The 15,419-nt window shown below is 41.4% G+C and overlaps 1 protein-coding gene across 1 annotated transcript in view; it reads right to left on the bottom strand.

The window, feature by feature from the left end:
- gpr4 (G protein-coupled receptor 4) overlaps nucleotides 1–10,004 on the bottom strand; it is a 47,609-nt gene extending 37,605 nt beyond the window's left edge. The window contains exon 1 of the mRNA XM_017437143.3: nucleotides 9,731–10,004. The gene's annotated coding sequence lies outside the window, so the exon portion shown is untranslated. The remainder of the gene's footprint in view (nucleotides 1–9,730) is intronic.
- Between the last annotated feature and the right edge of the window lie 5,415 nt (nucleotides 10,005–15,419).

Here is a 15,419-nt window from a genome sequence, read left to right as displayed (position 1 = left end):
TTTTGTCCACCTGCCACTATGGCTGGTGGACATTTTTTTTAATTTCCACTCCTGGTTACAACAGAACAAGATCTGACCAGAAACAACCAAAAATCAGAGACTGAATGATTACTGGGGGAGTGAAGAGTAATGCAGAGCAGAAACAAACCAGGCAGCGGTCTGAGGAAACAAAAGAAGTCAGTGACATCTCTGACACTTTGATTGTATTTAGAAAAGATAAACTAATCTGGACAATATCACATAACATCTAAAATCTCATCTTACCTCTGCTGACATTAAAGTTTGATCAAATCATCTTCATTATTCGAAGATTAGAGCAGCCATTAGCCACAGACCTGCCTGGAAAGAGACTCGTTTCGGTCATCTGAAACTTGGATTTTTATGACCTCGTCGGGTTGCAGATATCAGCCAGATTTACTCTCAGCTTCATTAACCTTTTCCTCCAGAGTCATCCCGATTTTATCCTCTGCAGAGAGCTGCAGAGCGGGAGGATGATACCTTTCTCCTGAAAGCGATTTTATTTGGGTTCATCAGAAGAACTGAGCAACCGAAAGAGATGAAGGCTGAAAATGGAAAGATCTGGGTTTAAACTGGGAGATTTTGTGATTTTAACTGAAAATGTTCACCTTTAAACCAACAAACCTCAATTTAAACCTCACATGATTGGGACAAACAGGACTGGGGTGACAGAGGGAGGAGAGAAATGTAAAGAGAGAAGGAGATAACATGAGCGGAGAGGTCGAAAAGCTAAATGGATAAAAAAAATAAAAAGTTGAGAGTAACTTTAGCCAGAGAGTAAACAATGAAAGAGAAGATGTCTTGGATAACAGACACAAACAAACCTGATTAACACTGAAATGAAACCAGAAAAAAAAGTGTTTGGTGTTGGAAAACGAGCAGAACGGACAGAAGAATGTCTGAGGAAAGAAAAATGGAGCGACAGATGGAGATTTAATGGGAAAGAAGAGGAAGAAGCAGAGAGGGAAATGGATATTGATCACGTAAAACTGCTTTAATGTTGCCCGGAGGTGCTGCTGACTCCACACTGGACATCTGTGAGCGTCTAACAGGACAGGAGTGACCTCGGCGTGTCCTGGCTGTATTTAAACATGGCGTCAGCAGTTAACCCACCCTTTCTCTGCCTCCGTGCCCATCTGCCCCTTCCTTTTGTCCTCGCTTTGTGTTTAGGTTTCCAGTCTGGGCAGCAGGCCATCAGCCATGTCATTTCATCAACACACACAGATGTGCCTCACTGCAACATTACTAAAAACAACTTTACTGCAATGTTTTTTCATACCAAGACCTTTTTTTCTTTTACCCCGACCTGTCACCGTGTTATAAAAAGCAGAGACGAATGGATGGGAAACATGAGCTGAGTTTAAACGACACAAACTGCTGACCTCTCATTTAAAACACTGATCGAACAACCGGAGCCATGAAAATCAGTTTGACTCAAATGTGTGCATTTACATATTTTCGCGATGTTGCGATCGCAACTATTAACGCAAAATCAAGCAAACCCCACGAAATCGCATTTTTTTTCAACTTTGTCCAAAACACCGCAACTTTCCCGCAACTTTAACCCAATATTTATTGTTTCTGAAGTGATTTTCCACCGTTTCTGCGGTCTAGTCTCTTCTTTGTGGGTTTGTGTAGCGTGGAATACAAAATAACCCCAAATAACTCATGAAGAAGACACGTGACGTCACTTCCTGTTAACATCAGAATGCCGGGAGCGTGCAGGAGCAGCGACCGAAGCCAAAATGTGCGCTAATGCTTCACATTTGCCCACAAAGATTTCAGCAAACCAGTTTCCTCCCCAGCTGCAGCTGTTTTGCACGTCCTGCAGTGTAATCATGGAACATAAACGCATCGACAAACACTTTGTGTCTGCAAAACATGTGAGGAGAGCTGCAGACCAGGGACAATCCAGAAATGCTCATGAATGTCAGTTTAGAAGCTATCAAAGTTCTCAAATAGAGCACCTTTTGAGAATGTCAATGTTTGTTGGGATTATCTGACAAAACTAGGAAGGATTTTTGGTTTATATATTAAAAGTTATGGTTTTTTATTGATTTTAGTAAAAATAGGAAAATCCGCCGCGAAATCCTGGAGGGATTGAAATATGCTTCTTCCAGCAGTTGGGTTCAAGGTCAATTATTTAAATTCAGTTTAACTCAGTTTATTTAGACACCACCAGTTCACAAGAAAAGTCGACTTAGACCACCTTACAAAAATCAAACAGGTTCATTTCAGAACATCTACATAAACTCTGGTTTAATTTCTCTTGTATGTGATCATTTTTGAATCTTTTTCCCCATTTGAAAATAAATTTATATGTTTCCATCCAGGTGAGAAACGTATGGAAGAGAATTCTGAGATTAACGTCAGCATCGTGGAGACATCTTCACCAGACAAAGTTTTGGTTTGTGAGACAGTTTTCAGCTATGCAGTAAATCTTGTGAGGTTTCAGTCTCGTTACTCCCATTATTATGAATAAATACTGATCACAATTAAACTCCTGACCTTTTCACTGCCAGGCAGAAATGCTAACCAACTGATCCACCATGCAGCCCAAACGGAAATCAAACGGTAAAATAAAAATCTAATGATCCGATGTTGCCAGTTCAAGTGATCGTGACCTCTCGTCCTCTGCCTGGTAATGAGAATGAAACTGTTTCTGAATCTGTGGTGTTGAGATGAAATGATGCAGCAGGAAGATGTCTCTGATGCGAGGCCAATTAAATATTAAACACTTAACAGCTCACAAACACCACGGCAAGTTGTTGTTTTTTATGAAACTGCAAAATTCTTGGTAAAACTGGGTCTTCTGGTGTACTAGGAAGTAACGGATTTTCAGCATCACCATGGCGACCAACAAAGCATTGCGTTGGCAGGAGACGATGTTCCTGATGCAAATCAGCCATCGACTGTGGGAAAACAAAAGCAGTCATTCGCAGTAAAGCACACAGGAACAAAAACAGCACTCTGCTCGGAGACTTCTAATTAAACATGTCGCTGCTCTTGGTTCTGGACGGCTCCCAGTGTGTGTGTGTGTGTGTGTGTGTGTGTAGGTGTGACTCAAACCACTCTCACCTCTCTGTGAGTCATCCCTCCAACCAGGAAGCAGAACTGTGACACTTGTCGTCTCTACACCAATTATCCAATTAGACAGGCTGTTGAGCGCTGAGGCTGACGTTTCTCACTTCCACAAGAATGAGAGTTATCATTACAGCAACAGGAGATAAGCTTTTTTTATCATATATTGTCTAAACTCTGCAGCTATACCAGCATATTTCTATACTAGAACAAATAGAGCACATCACCCTGGTTTTAAAGTCCCTACACTGACTCCCTGTAGCGCAGAGAATAGACTTTAAAATACTTCTATTAGTTTATAAATCACTGAACGGATTAAAGACTTATTATCGTCGTATCAACCCTCCAGAACACTCAGGTCTTCTGGTTCTGGTCTACTTTGTATCTCCAGAACCAGAACCAAACATGGAGAATCAGCTTTCAGTTTCTCTGCATCATCAATCTGGAACAAATTCCCGAAACACTAAATTCCTTTAAATCAAGGCTGAAAACTCACCTGTTTAGAGCTGCCTTTGATTATTAGTCTGCAAAAAAATTCAGGTGAAAAGCTGCTCTGAACAAAATATCTTATTACATATTGACCATCTCCTTCTGATTATCAGGCGTATCTGCTCGATGATTTTTAGGATTCTGTGTGATGATTCTAATGTTATGATTGTAATGATGTTTTTATGATGTACTTACTTTTTACTTACTAACATTTTGATGTGTTCAGGCTTATTTTGGAAGGTTTTCTGCTTCCTGTAGGTGAGAAATTGCTTTAAACTGTAACTGTTCTGCTTATTCTAGGTCCTGGAACCAGATTCTTGCTGGGAATTAAATCCGGTGCCTCAGTCAGACATATACTCCAAACCTGACAGATTGTATTTTACCTCTAAAGCTGCAGTTCTCAAACCTTTCAGCCCTTTAAAATAACATCAGCAGGGACTTATGGCGCCAACTACTGTTAATAAAGGCTAAAATATGCAGAAAGGAATCATCTCTTGGTGTTTCACACCCCACAGCGGGGTCCTGACCCAAACTTTGGGTCATCTCACTCAAATGATCCTGTTTCTATTTTCCGTCAACATTAAATTTGGCTTAACTGTTATATTTTTTTACCCTGACAAATCTGAACCAAGCAATAAACACTGAAAATCTTAATCTTATTACACGAAAGTAGAAAAAAAAAACACAAAAGTTGTCAGGGCAGAGTTATTCTTCAGTAAATGATGATGATTTAGTGCAGTGGGCGTCAATCCCTCGGTCAGGGTAGCTGTTAGAGTCGTTTTCTCTAAAACAGCCACTAACCACAGTGATTATTTGACCACACAGACTCCTAAGTGCTGCTTATCAGAACTCCTCTGGAGAGCAATTAAACCTTCAGCACTATCTCTTTCACATCCACCCGTCTCTGTCGCTGTTTGTTATTCTCCTGTCCTGCTTCTGCGTCCGTCATCTCCACTCCTGCTTTCATTTCTGTTCTGCTTTTAAAACTCTGCTCTGTCCAACGATCCCTGTGCTCTTATTGATTTCTAATCTTGGATCAATTTTAGCAGCCATTTTTTTTAAGACGCAGGCATGTTTAACAAGAGTAAACAACATGAATGATGATGGTGATCCTGGATGTCAAGAACCCACAGTCTTTATAGTCCATCCTCAAAGCAAACAAGTTGTTTTTTCCTATATTGGAATGACTTTTTATAGAGACGGTAGTCAGAAGGTTATTCAGTGGGAAAGCAATTCAGAAACAATCTTTTAAAATGCTTCAGAAATAAAAGTCGGCCACTTTCCTGTTAAGTGGTTGGAGGTGAATAAAAATAGGCTGCTGACTGTCACCTCTGATAGACTGGCGGTCTGGCTCTGGAACCAGCTCCCCAAGACCCTGCGTGGAAAACTGCAGGCTTCATCGTCACTAAATGTTAAGTATGTTAACCAGGCTTTCTGATATCCTGGAGATTTTTATTTCCTGTCAGCTGTAAAGCATCTTGTAAAAGCTGCATCATTTCCGATTGCAGCTAAAAATACTTCATTCAGAGGCAAAAAACCCTTAACTTTCTGTAAAGAATCAGTGTAAAGTCTTCTGCTCCAGCAGTAAATTACACGTTCTTTCAGCGCTGATTAATCAGATCGACCACAAGCCGCATGACTGTTTGACCTCTAAGAGAAATGATGTGTGTGTGTGTGTGTGTGTGTGTGTGTGTGTGTGTGTGTGTGTGTGTTGGTTGAGCCAGCGAGAGAAAGAACTGAAAGGTAAAGCTGAAGCTCTAACCACAGCCATCCATTTGCCTTCAAGGTTGGATCTAAAACTGCATCGCTTATCTTTCCAGCGAGGTCAGAGATGGTTCAATACGAGAGGCGGAGGAAGAGGAGGAGGAGGAGGTTCAAAACCCAGGACAGGGCTGCTTACTGGCTGTGATATAAATGATGCATGATGCAGGAAAAGGGGCTTAGTTAAACTTTAGTTTCACTTTAGTGGTTTTACATTATTTAGGTTCTGCAGAGATTGAGCCTGGGGATTGACTTCAAAGTTAAAAATCTGAAACCGAAAGAGGAAAGATAAAAAAGTACAAAGCAGATAAAATAAAAGTTATATCAATTAAATTATAACTGCTGTAAAGAGTAAATATTCTGGAGAGTAAGTGGATTCATTAGATCATGATTTAAGACAAAGTTTCCCCAGTTTTACTTCCTTTTGTTGAAGGTTGAAGTGTTAATTAATGTACTCTTTTTCATTTATGCGACTTTCCTCCAAAAATTACACCATGGGTCATTTTCTTCATGCAGAAAAGTCTGAATTTGTTTTTGAACTATGCATCCTTTAGTAGTGGTGAACCAACAGGAAAGAACACGGAAACACGGCTTTCCAACAAAAGATACAAATGGATTTCAGTTCTTAACTGTGATTTCCCATTTTTCTACCTCCATTTATTTCCCAGACATGCTTGGTTCTGTGGAGCGTCACGGGGAGATGATGAATATCTCCAGCTGTTCTCAGGGGAAAGGCAGGGTACCACCTATAGGTTTGGTTCAGACCCGCTGTTAAAAAACGTGTTTCTGGTGATTTGACCGCAGGTGGTCAGCTCCGACATCTCGGCTCACGCTCGGTGGTAAACTGTGAAACCAGAAGTGTTTTATGGCTGGATGTCAGTAACACACACAGCCACATCAGGCATAAACACAGTTCAGAGCCATTTGAGTCACATTTTGTAGTCCTTGATAAGCTTAACTGACCAACAGACACTATATAAAAGAAAGACTTTAATTCAGCCAAAAAAATGATTTTTTTTGTGAACATGACATCAGCTCTGTGTTTAATTAGGTGATAAAAATGCAACATTACGCTGCTCAAACTGTTGATACAACACATAGCTTTCAGTGACCCCAGCAGGTCCAAAAACAATAATAAAATCAGAGAAACTCTCCCAAACAAAGTCCTGTAATCCACTATGATTAATAAAATCCCAACAAAACTTAGATTTTTATAGAGGATTCTGATTATGTCAAGAGTGGTGGAGACGAAGGCACACCCAGAGCGCAGACTCATTTTAAATAAACTAATTTATTTAAATAAAGAAAATAAACAAAACAAAAAGGTGACATGGCAGCAAAGGTAGAACAAAAACGGGTATAAAACAAACAGAGTGAGAAACCGGGAACAGAAAAACAACGATTCAGCTAAGAGTGGAGGAGACGACCCGGTTTTTAAACACGGGAGGTAATTGGGAAAGTGGGCACAGGTGAAATGGTGTAGATGGGCATGGCAGGCAGGTGAGAGAGTGACTGAGGAGGAGTGAATAGTGACAGGAAACAAAGACAAAGATAACTGAACAAAGACTCAAACTATTAATTAAAACCTTTAGTAAAAAAAAATCCAGACATACAAATACAGCTGCATCTTTATAATATTCCCAAGGATTGTGGTTTAATTATTTTCAGTCAGCTTTTCTCACTGTGAGACCTCGTCTCTGCTGCGTGTGTGAGGACGTCTTACAACTCGGCTCGGGACAGATTGTGTTCAGACTACCAAACGCATTTTTAATGCACACTGAGGTCGCTCAGGCCTGTAGTTTGTGCTTCAAGGTTGCAATGAAAAGGCTGAAAACCGTTTTTCACGACGAGTCAGACTGTTCCCGCTCACACCCAGAGCCAGTTTAGAGTCAGCAGTTAAACTATCCTAGTAACTGTAGGAGGAAAGCCACACATGCACACGGAGAGCATGCAAACTCCTGACAGAACGACCCCAGGAGGAGACGATCTGAAGCAGCCCAACCCTATCCATGTAGAGCAAAGTAACAAAAGTGTTTTTACAATATGGTGTGGGTTTTATCACCTAAACACAACCAGAAAGAAAATAAAAACAAACGTCTTGATAACGCGTCCCATGCTTGGAACAGCTGCCTCCTCCCCTGCTCCTGTAAACGATGGGATGTGAAAATGTTCTCTTATGAGTTTGAAAAAGCAACAAATGCCTTTTAAGGTTGTTTAGATCTGATATGTGCAGTACCTGCTGTGAGATGGCAGCTGAAAGGATGTCATCTGTATTTATATGGGGCCGATAAAACAGTAAAAAATAAAATTATCTTTCAGAAGCAACAATAACCATCATGATAACATGACAGTTGAAGAAGTCTGTGAACACAGATTTGATTAAACTTCATCATTCATTCTACAAATAAGACTCCAGTTTACCAGAGTGGGGGAAAAAAGTGAAGTATTATTGGATGGAAATGAGAAAATTCCTGAAGGAATGTTGAAAGGTGCAAACACAGCTGCTGGCAAAAAAAATCCATCAATCTAAGCTAAAAATACCAACATTTGGATGACTGAGCCGTAGGAGAAGTGCAAAGAGAAGCAAAATCAAAAGAAATGTCGTGATCACCATGGTAACCACACACCTGTCTGTCACTCCCTGACCGCAGAGAGACGGACAGAAACAGCCTCAAGATTGAGCCTCAAACAGTCGCTGTGCAAAAACTAAGAGTTGGATCTTTAAATTTATTTGGATTTTTATGTTTCTACAGATATCAACAGTTGAAAAGATCCTTCACGTCCCGTTCTGAAGAGAATATTTTGAGCTAAAATATAACTGAAGTCTTAGGCGTGAGGAAACTAAATTTTATAAAAGTTAGTCTGACATCAAAACAAAAACATAAAAATATAAAACTTACACTGAGATTGTGTAAAACTGTAAAAAACAAAGATCCAAACGCCCGTTCAGACCCGTAAAGTCCAACTTTCTGTGACCCGTTTAAACGTTACAGGGCTGGTTTGTCAAAATCCAGTCAATGCAGGAGTTTCTCACTTTTTCACTTATTTTATTTAAGTTGTACGACACTCCGCTACAAACGTTTCAGCGCACTGTTCTCAATGGAGCCACATTTTGATGTAAAATTTGTTTTTTTTAAAGCTACAGGATGTATAAATGGACAGAAATGCCAGAAAACCAACAAAATGGAAGTTAGGGTGCTTTGCCTTAATAATAGTTTTAAGCTTAAAAGATGTTTGCACCAGATTTAACCACTGGCTAATTTCCATCCACACTCCTCATGGCAAGTAAACACACAACATATGCAGAAAAAAACAAAAATGGATGCAGTTTAGAGGTCAGAAACACAAAGTTCACTTAAAGCTGCCAATATTTGAGGCCAGAGTTTTGTAAGAAAGCTGTAACCTCACCAGACTGAGACCAACACCAGCTGTCATCTCTGTTTTCACTATTAATCATCATTATGAGCCCAAAAACACGTTTCAGACTAAAACTAAATTAGATTTAACAGCTGAAGGGATCAGTCTGCAAACCTGCTGCCTGTGAAGTTCATCATCTCCTTCAGACAGAAAAACAAGCAAACAAAAACACACCTTTGCCCTGAAGGGAGGGGGAGAAAAATCAATGAATCAAGTTCTCAGAAAGGGACAGTCTGTTCTGAAATGTTTGTCCTGCAATTTTCAAACCAAAAACTCCAACTTTTCATACATTTTACCAACAGAATAAGAGCAGCAGGTGAGCAGTAAACACGTTTCACAGAAAGTTCATTAAGTGGAACATGCCAAGCACACAATAATTACTGTCTCATGAAGAAACCAAACACTAAGACAGCAAGAGAGGCGTCACATTTCCTTCTCCCCTCTTCTGATTTATTCATGGTCTGCAGTGGATAACCTGAGCTGCAGGGACTGTGGTGTAACGCTGCAAAACAGTCATGTTCTCCACTTAGGATGAAATCTGACTTCTGCAGCCACTTCACAGACCCAACAACCAGCCTGCTGCGAGGACAGGGGCTGAGGTTTCTAAAAGGGAAGGAAATGAGCTCAGGACTTTTGCTTTTATGTTGAAAAACCACACCAACAGCTTAACACCGGAAAGGTTATCAGGTTCACTTTGTGTGGCACTTTGAATCCACACCAGAAACACCGATCTTAACAGTGAAATGATCGTTTTTCAACAGTTCTGTACTGTTTAAGCAACTTAGAGGAAGTTACTGATAAATTAAAGATGTTCACACTGAAGAGATAGATAGATAGATAGATAGATAGATAGATAGATAGATAGATAGATAGATAGATAGATAGATAGATAGATAGATAGATAGATAGATAGATAGATAGTTTATCTAACAGGAAAACAGAGTTCATTCAAACCGCAGCTCACCTTCAGCAGTGTCCTGAATTCTTGATTAGTTCCCAGATCAGCGCGTATCCACAGAAATCAGCAGCCAGAGTGAGTAAATGTGATCCCAGCTCCGGTGGAAGCCGCGGCTGAAGGCGGTGAAGGCGCAGAGCGCGGCGCGCGGCGCGGAGAGGCGGCGGCGGCGCGCGGCGCGGAGAGGCGGCGGCGGCGCGCGGCGGATCCTCCCGGCGCGCTGAGATCCCTCAGACTCGGACTCAGACTGAGACTCGGACTGAGACTCAGGGAGGCTGAGGGACTCCTGCTCCGCTCTCTGTCTCCCTCACTCTGCGCGTCTCTGAACGTCCCTCTCTTCTGCGGTGTCGCTGCAGCAGCAGACATGAAACAAATCTAAAAGCTTCACTTTCCAGTTTCTAACTGAAGTTAAATCCACAGGATAACATGGATTCGGTGTGCTTATTGTTAATTTTTAACTCTTTATTACCCACAGTTCATCCAGCTCATTAATCAGCCAGTGTTTATTTTTTAACACATTGTTTTCTGTTTTCCTGATCTGTAATAACTAACCAAGAAAACATTAAAACCTTGTCTGCTGACAGTGAAACAGACTTTGTTTTAGGTCCTATAGGGCTGTTACAAGGAGACACTCTTAATTCATACCTTTATATGGACTATATAATGTGGTGTACCCAACAAGATCATGAACTTGGCTTCACACTCAACAAAACCACTGTCAGGAGACAATACCACCCAGAGAACATCATGACTTACTTCTGGGAAACTGAGTGCTCTAGATAAAGTACTTTAAGGCAGCAGCTGAAAGTGTTCTCCTGTATGGGTCAAACATGGTCACTGACTGAAACTCAACAAAACAGATTAGATTAGACGACAGGAAGGAGTGCCAAACCAGGACCTTTACAGAGACCTCCCACCAGTCGGCTCCATTTTGCTGCTCGCTGTTACAGAACCAAGCAGGAACGTGTTTCATTCTGGGAACCAGCACATGTTCACAGAAGAAGAGGTCAACCAGCAGCATCCTACAGACTGATGGTCGAGACTCTCCATCCCTGAAAAGAAACCGGCTGTGATGGACCCGAGCTCATGGTGAGACGTCTGTTGAAGATATTCAAATAACTCGTCACTTTTAATATCTAAACCTGAAGATTTTTTTAACTAACTGTAAATAGGCTGTTGTTTTAAATAGACTTATCTGCAGTTGTTAAAATCTAACGTATCTTTAATAACTAATCCTAACCTTGTAGTTTTAGTTTGTACTCAAACGGGTGAACTCTCTGCGAGCTCCGAGCAGAAACTGCAGTTTAAATGTCAGCTGGAGAAACTGCATTTCTGCTAAAATCCTGCAGCAGTGTGAGCGCTGAGTGTCGACTCATCGTTAAAGTTAAAACAAGCAGAACAGAAGCTAAAAACCAGCGAAACGGAACAAAACGTTACTCTGATGTGTTCGTAAAACGCCCTGAACCGGAGGAAGGATTTTAATAAAACCATTGGATAAAAACCTACAACTGATTAACTTTAGGAGTCAACTTGATTCAAGATGGCTTCCGCAGCTAACTAACCTCAAGAAACACAAGCTTCACTGTAATGCCCCTTTTCCACTGGCTCTACTACAGAAGTCCTGCTCTACTCGGCCGGCTTGGCTCGGCTCTATAAAAAAATGCATCACATTTCCACCGGCCAGTTTGGGCGGTAGCAGAGGAACGCCTCCTTGTGTTGGGGGGGTGTGCTACCAAAACTTGGCGCCATTTGTGGAAACAACGGAAGCGCTATGGACAACGTTGGCCCTGTGTTGTTGCTGTTTTTTAAACTTATGGGGATTCTCCTGAGACTTCAGGAAGAGAGGCGCAGTGGAAGAAACGCTCTGGATGCCGCGATTGTTGCGCGGAGTAGGACAGCTGTTATCCGCCGGAGATTTCAGGCTTTACAGGCCTTCAGCTGGGGGACAGACGGCAGAAACGTTGCAGGGTAAGCTAACGCTGTTGTTTATATTCCTACCTTCGCTCTTTATGCTTGCATCTGGTCACACCCACGACCAATGAGTGAACAGGAGCTAAGCTTGTGCCGCCCACGAAGCAGGGCCAGCCCGGCTGGCCCGACTCCGAAGCAGGGACCAAAAAAGCAGGGACCAACCGCGAAAAAATGCCGGTGAAAACACACACAAAGCAAGCCGAGTAGAGTGGAGCCGGGACCTTTAGGGCCCGTGGAAAAGGGGCATAAGTCAGCCAGTTTTACAGACTGAGAGTAGCTGAGAGTCCTCCACAGCACGAACTCTGAGCTCCAACACATCTTGTGATATCACATCAGATGGTGCATAACTAAAACTGTGTTCCTTCTCATTATAAGATGATTTCAGTTAAAAACTCTGCCATGAAGAAATGATGCAATGTGACGAGAACAAAGGAAAGTTTGTCCTTCACGTTCTCCAGCCGCTTGTTTTCCAGTTATCCGTCAATCATTAGCCTCTCCCTATAAATAGTAAACTGCTTTAAGTTCTCGTATTATTAATGACCCCGTTCAGTCGTTGTGGTCTCCTTCTTCCTGTTCGGTCCAGTCTCTGACCACGTCATCCCGTCTCCATAAGCTTCACATTAACTGCAGCCTATTAACATCCCTGAACTGTGATGGATGATATCAGACAGCCGTAAGAGACCAGATCTGTGACCCTGCAAGCTGCTAAAACCATTAAGTGTTTTTTTTTATCCAGAAATTGTTTTTCCACTAACACAATATGAGCAGTGACTAACGGTTTCTGTGGAGCTGCAGCCACATTATTCTCTTCGGAACGAAGCTTAATATCTTTATTTTCGGGACGTTGTTATCTAACGGTTCCACATCAGCGTGGATCACACCCATCACCCTGCAGCAGCTCTGTTGAGACAGATGGAGTCTCCTAAACACTGGAGTGGATCCAAAGCAGCATGAAACACTAATAAAGTGAACGCCACGCAGAGATGAAAGATCAAGCTGCATCGTTGTCGCTGCTCCATGCAGACTAATAATGACTCTTTCATGACAAGCTGGTGGACGTTATGAGAGGTAAGGAGACTGGAACAACTCTCTATTGTTCTGCAGATCGGACACTTTCTGCCCCGTGCTGCCAAGTATTTGGTATTTGAGTAATTTCTGTCCATATTACATCTGCTGCTCACTCAGCTCCCTCTAACTGTGGTCCCGATCGACACACAGGAGGTCGGAGTTTTCATGCAGAAATAAACAGAAGGAGAATTAAATCTATTTCACGGACTGCAGTAACGTGCTAACACGGCAGCAGGACAATACAATGGTTTGATTTGTATTTTACTTGCAGAAAACGAGGCCTGAATTGATTTATATTGTGCTTTCACCTTTTTCACCAGTCAGCTGTGCTTTCATTAAAAACTCGTTGCTGTTGGTAAAGAGAATAAAACGACTTTTCAGTCCATTCGCTTTGAAATTGACAAAATTCTACTTTTATTTTCCAACTGTTTGAATTTGAAAAGCACATCTTGACTCTTGTAGCGAGCTCAGCTAATGGTGATTTGCTGCTGTCTTCAGTGAAAGAGGTTGGATGTGTGGGCCAATCAGACGGCTGCATGTTGACCCCCACCCTCCTCTGTTGATTTGGTTTACCAAGTTTGTCTGTTTGACGGAGGCAGACTTCTACGAGCTTATTACGATGCTCAAGGTAAGATATATTTGGCATATTTTTAGCATTTTATTCAGACAAATCAGTAGGAGATTCTGGCAGCTTTGTGAGGCCCAAATTATTTTTAAAAAAGGCCATATTTGGCCCACGGGCCATTTGTTGAATAACAGATACTCATGTTGCGCTCGGTCAAACCAGTTACAGCTACTGTTGGTTTTATTTTCATAGCTGAGTCTTAAAAATAGGAGAAATGAGTCTAAAATCTTTCTCTTGTTTGTATCTCTGTACCAACTGTTCGCTGATGATTTAGAGCAGGGGTGTCCAGTCCTTGTCCTGGAGGGCCACCATCCTGCATGTTTTCCTTGTTCCTCTGCTCCAACACACCTGATTTCAATCAACGGGTGATTAACAGGCTTCTGCAGAACATGAAGAGGTGATTTAACCTCTGAATCAGGTGTGTTGGAGCAGAGAAACAAGGAAAACATGCAGAATGGTGGCCCTGAGGACCAGGATTGGACACCCCTGATTTAGTTTATTCTGTTTAGATTCACACGGCTCAGTCTCAAGGTCTGTCCTTCTGGAGGACATTAGAGACAAGCTGCTGAACATGTGTTCAGCAGCTGGTTGAAGAGGAGCTGGAAAACAGATTTAGTGCCAAGGGTTACAGATAAGGTACTCTTTAACGACATAATGTTATCTGAACCTGCAGCTGTGCAGCAGCTGAGCCTCCCGATAAGAGACGTGAAGAAGAACCCTGCAGATCCTCTGATTTCCACGAAGGAAATCATTTGATGACCAGGACACAAACTGCAGCAACACCATCAGAGATTATCAAACACAATCATTGGTGCACGACCCTTTTCTTAAATCTCCTTCGTCCTGGTGGCGTTTTTAGATGTTTGTTTCTGTCTTCTCTCCATCTCAGCTTCAGTCAGCATGAAGATCTGCTTCATGAGGTGGATATGAACATCTACTCCCATGGTTCTCAAACTGTGGTGCTAAAAGGAAAGTTATTTACAAGTTTAATTAACCAACAGTCAGAAAAGATGAGTGGTTAAAGCACATTATGATCCTTGGGTTAGAGGCTTTGGCCAGTTTATGTTTGTTTATGTCAGATAAAAGCCTCTGAGCCCGTACGACTACTTTTTAATTTTCTTTAATAACACTGTTACTTGGAGAACTTACAATGACCCGAAGTGGTAAAAAGCCAGACCATAACAGCAAAACTCCAAATGGTTTTTACTGGAACTTTGGAAATATTCTCACAGAAACCACTTCTGCAGAGGTTTTAACAGACAAATTCTCATATTTTAAACAAACATCCACAGTGCAAGTGTTGTCCACTTCTTTAAAAGGAAACAAAAATATTTTATTTAAAAATTAGGTTTAATGTTTTACTTCCCTCCTCTTTCACTCTTAATCTTTGTCATTCTGTTATAAAACAGTGTCTGAGATATTAATTACTGTTTACATGATTTTAAACCACATTTTGGCAGACGCTGATGGGTTTTAACTGAGCTGCAGCACAGACGCTGAGAGGTTTTATCGCTCCCACTTCTATTTTACTTTTATCTGTAACTGGAGCCTCTGTGTTTGTGGCGTTTGGTCAATATTCGACCTCGAAGAAAACCCCCGAAAAGACAACCCAGGTGAGAGCGAACACGGTGCAGAGGGAGAAATAAAAGCTGGTTTGTCATTTCAACACGTGATCAGAAACTGTTCTTAGAATAATATACAACAAATAGAAAACAAAACAAAACCTGTGTTTATAAACTGTTTATAGACATACTCACTCCTGATCAAAATCTTAAGACCAGTCAAAAAATTGCAAGAATTAGCATTTTGCACTGTTGGATCTTAAGAAGGTTCTAAGTAGAGCTTCACAATGTTAAAGGAAAAAAATCAGTGCAAGAGACAAGAACTTTTGAGCGGGGAATTTTCTGCAGACTGCATTTACACTCAAACATGATTTTTTCAGCTGATCAAAAGTTTAAGACCATAGTCTTTAAAAGCCAAAAGCTGTGCAAAAATCTGGATTCCATGTAATTTTCTGTCAAGTCTTTACACTGT

Source organism: Kryptolebias marmoratus, linkage group LG2 (assembly GCF_001649575.2).
Source record: "Kryptolebias marmoratus isolate JLee-2015 linkage group LG2, ASM164957v2, whole genome shotgun sequence".
NCBI lineage: Eukaryota > Metazoa > Chordata > Actinopteri > Cyprinodontiformes > Rivulidae > Kryptolebias > Kryptolebias marmoratus.
Note: the sequence above shows the minus strand (reverse complement) of the source record. Positions and strands in the feature narration are given on the sequence as shown.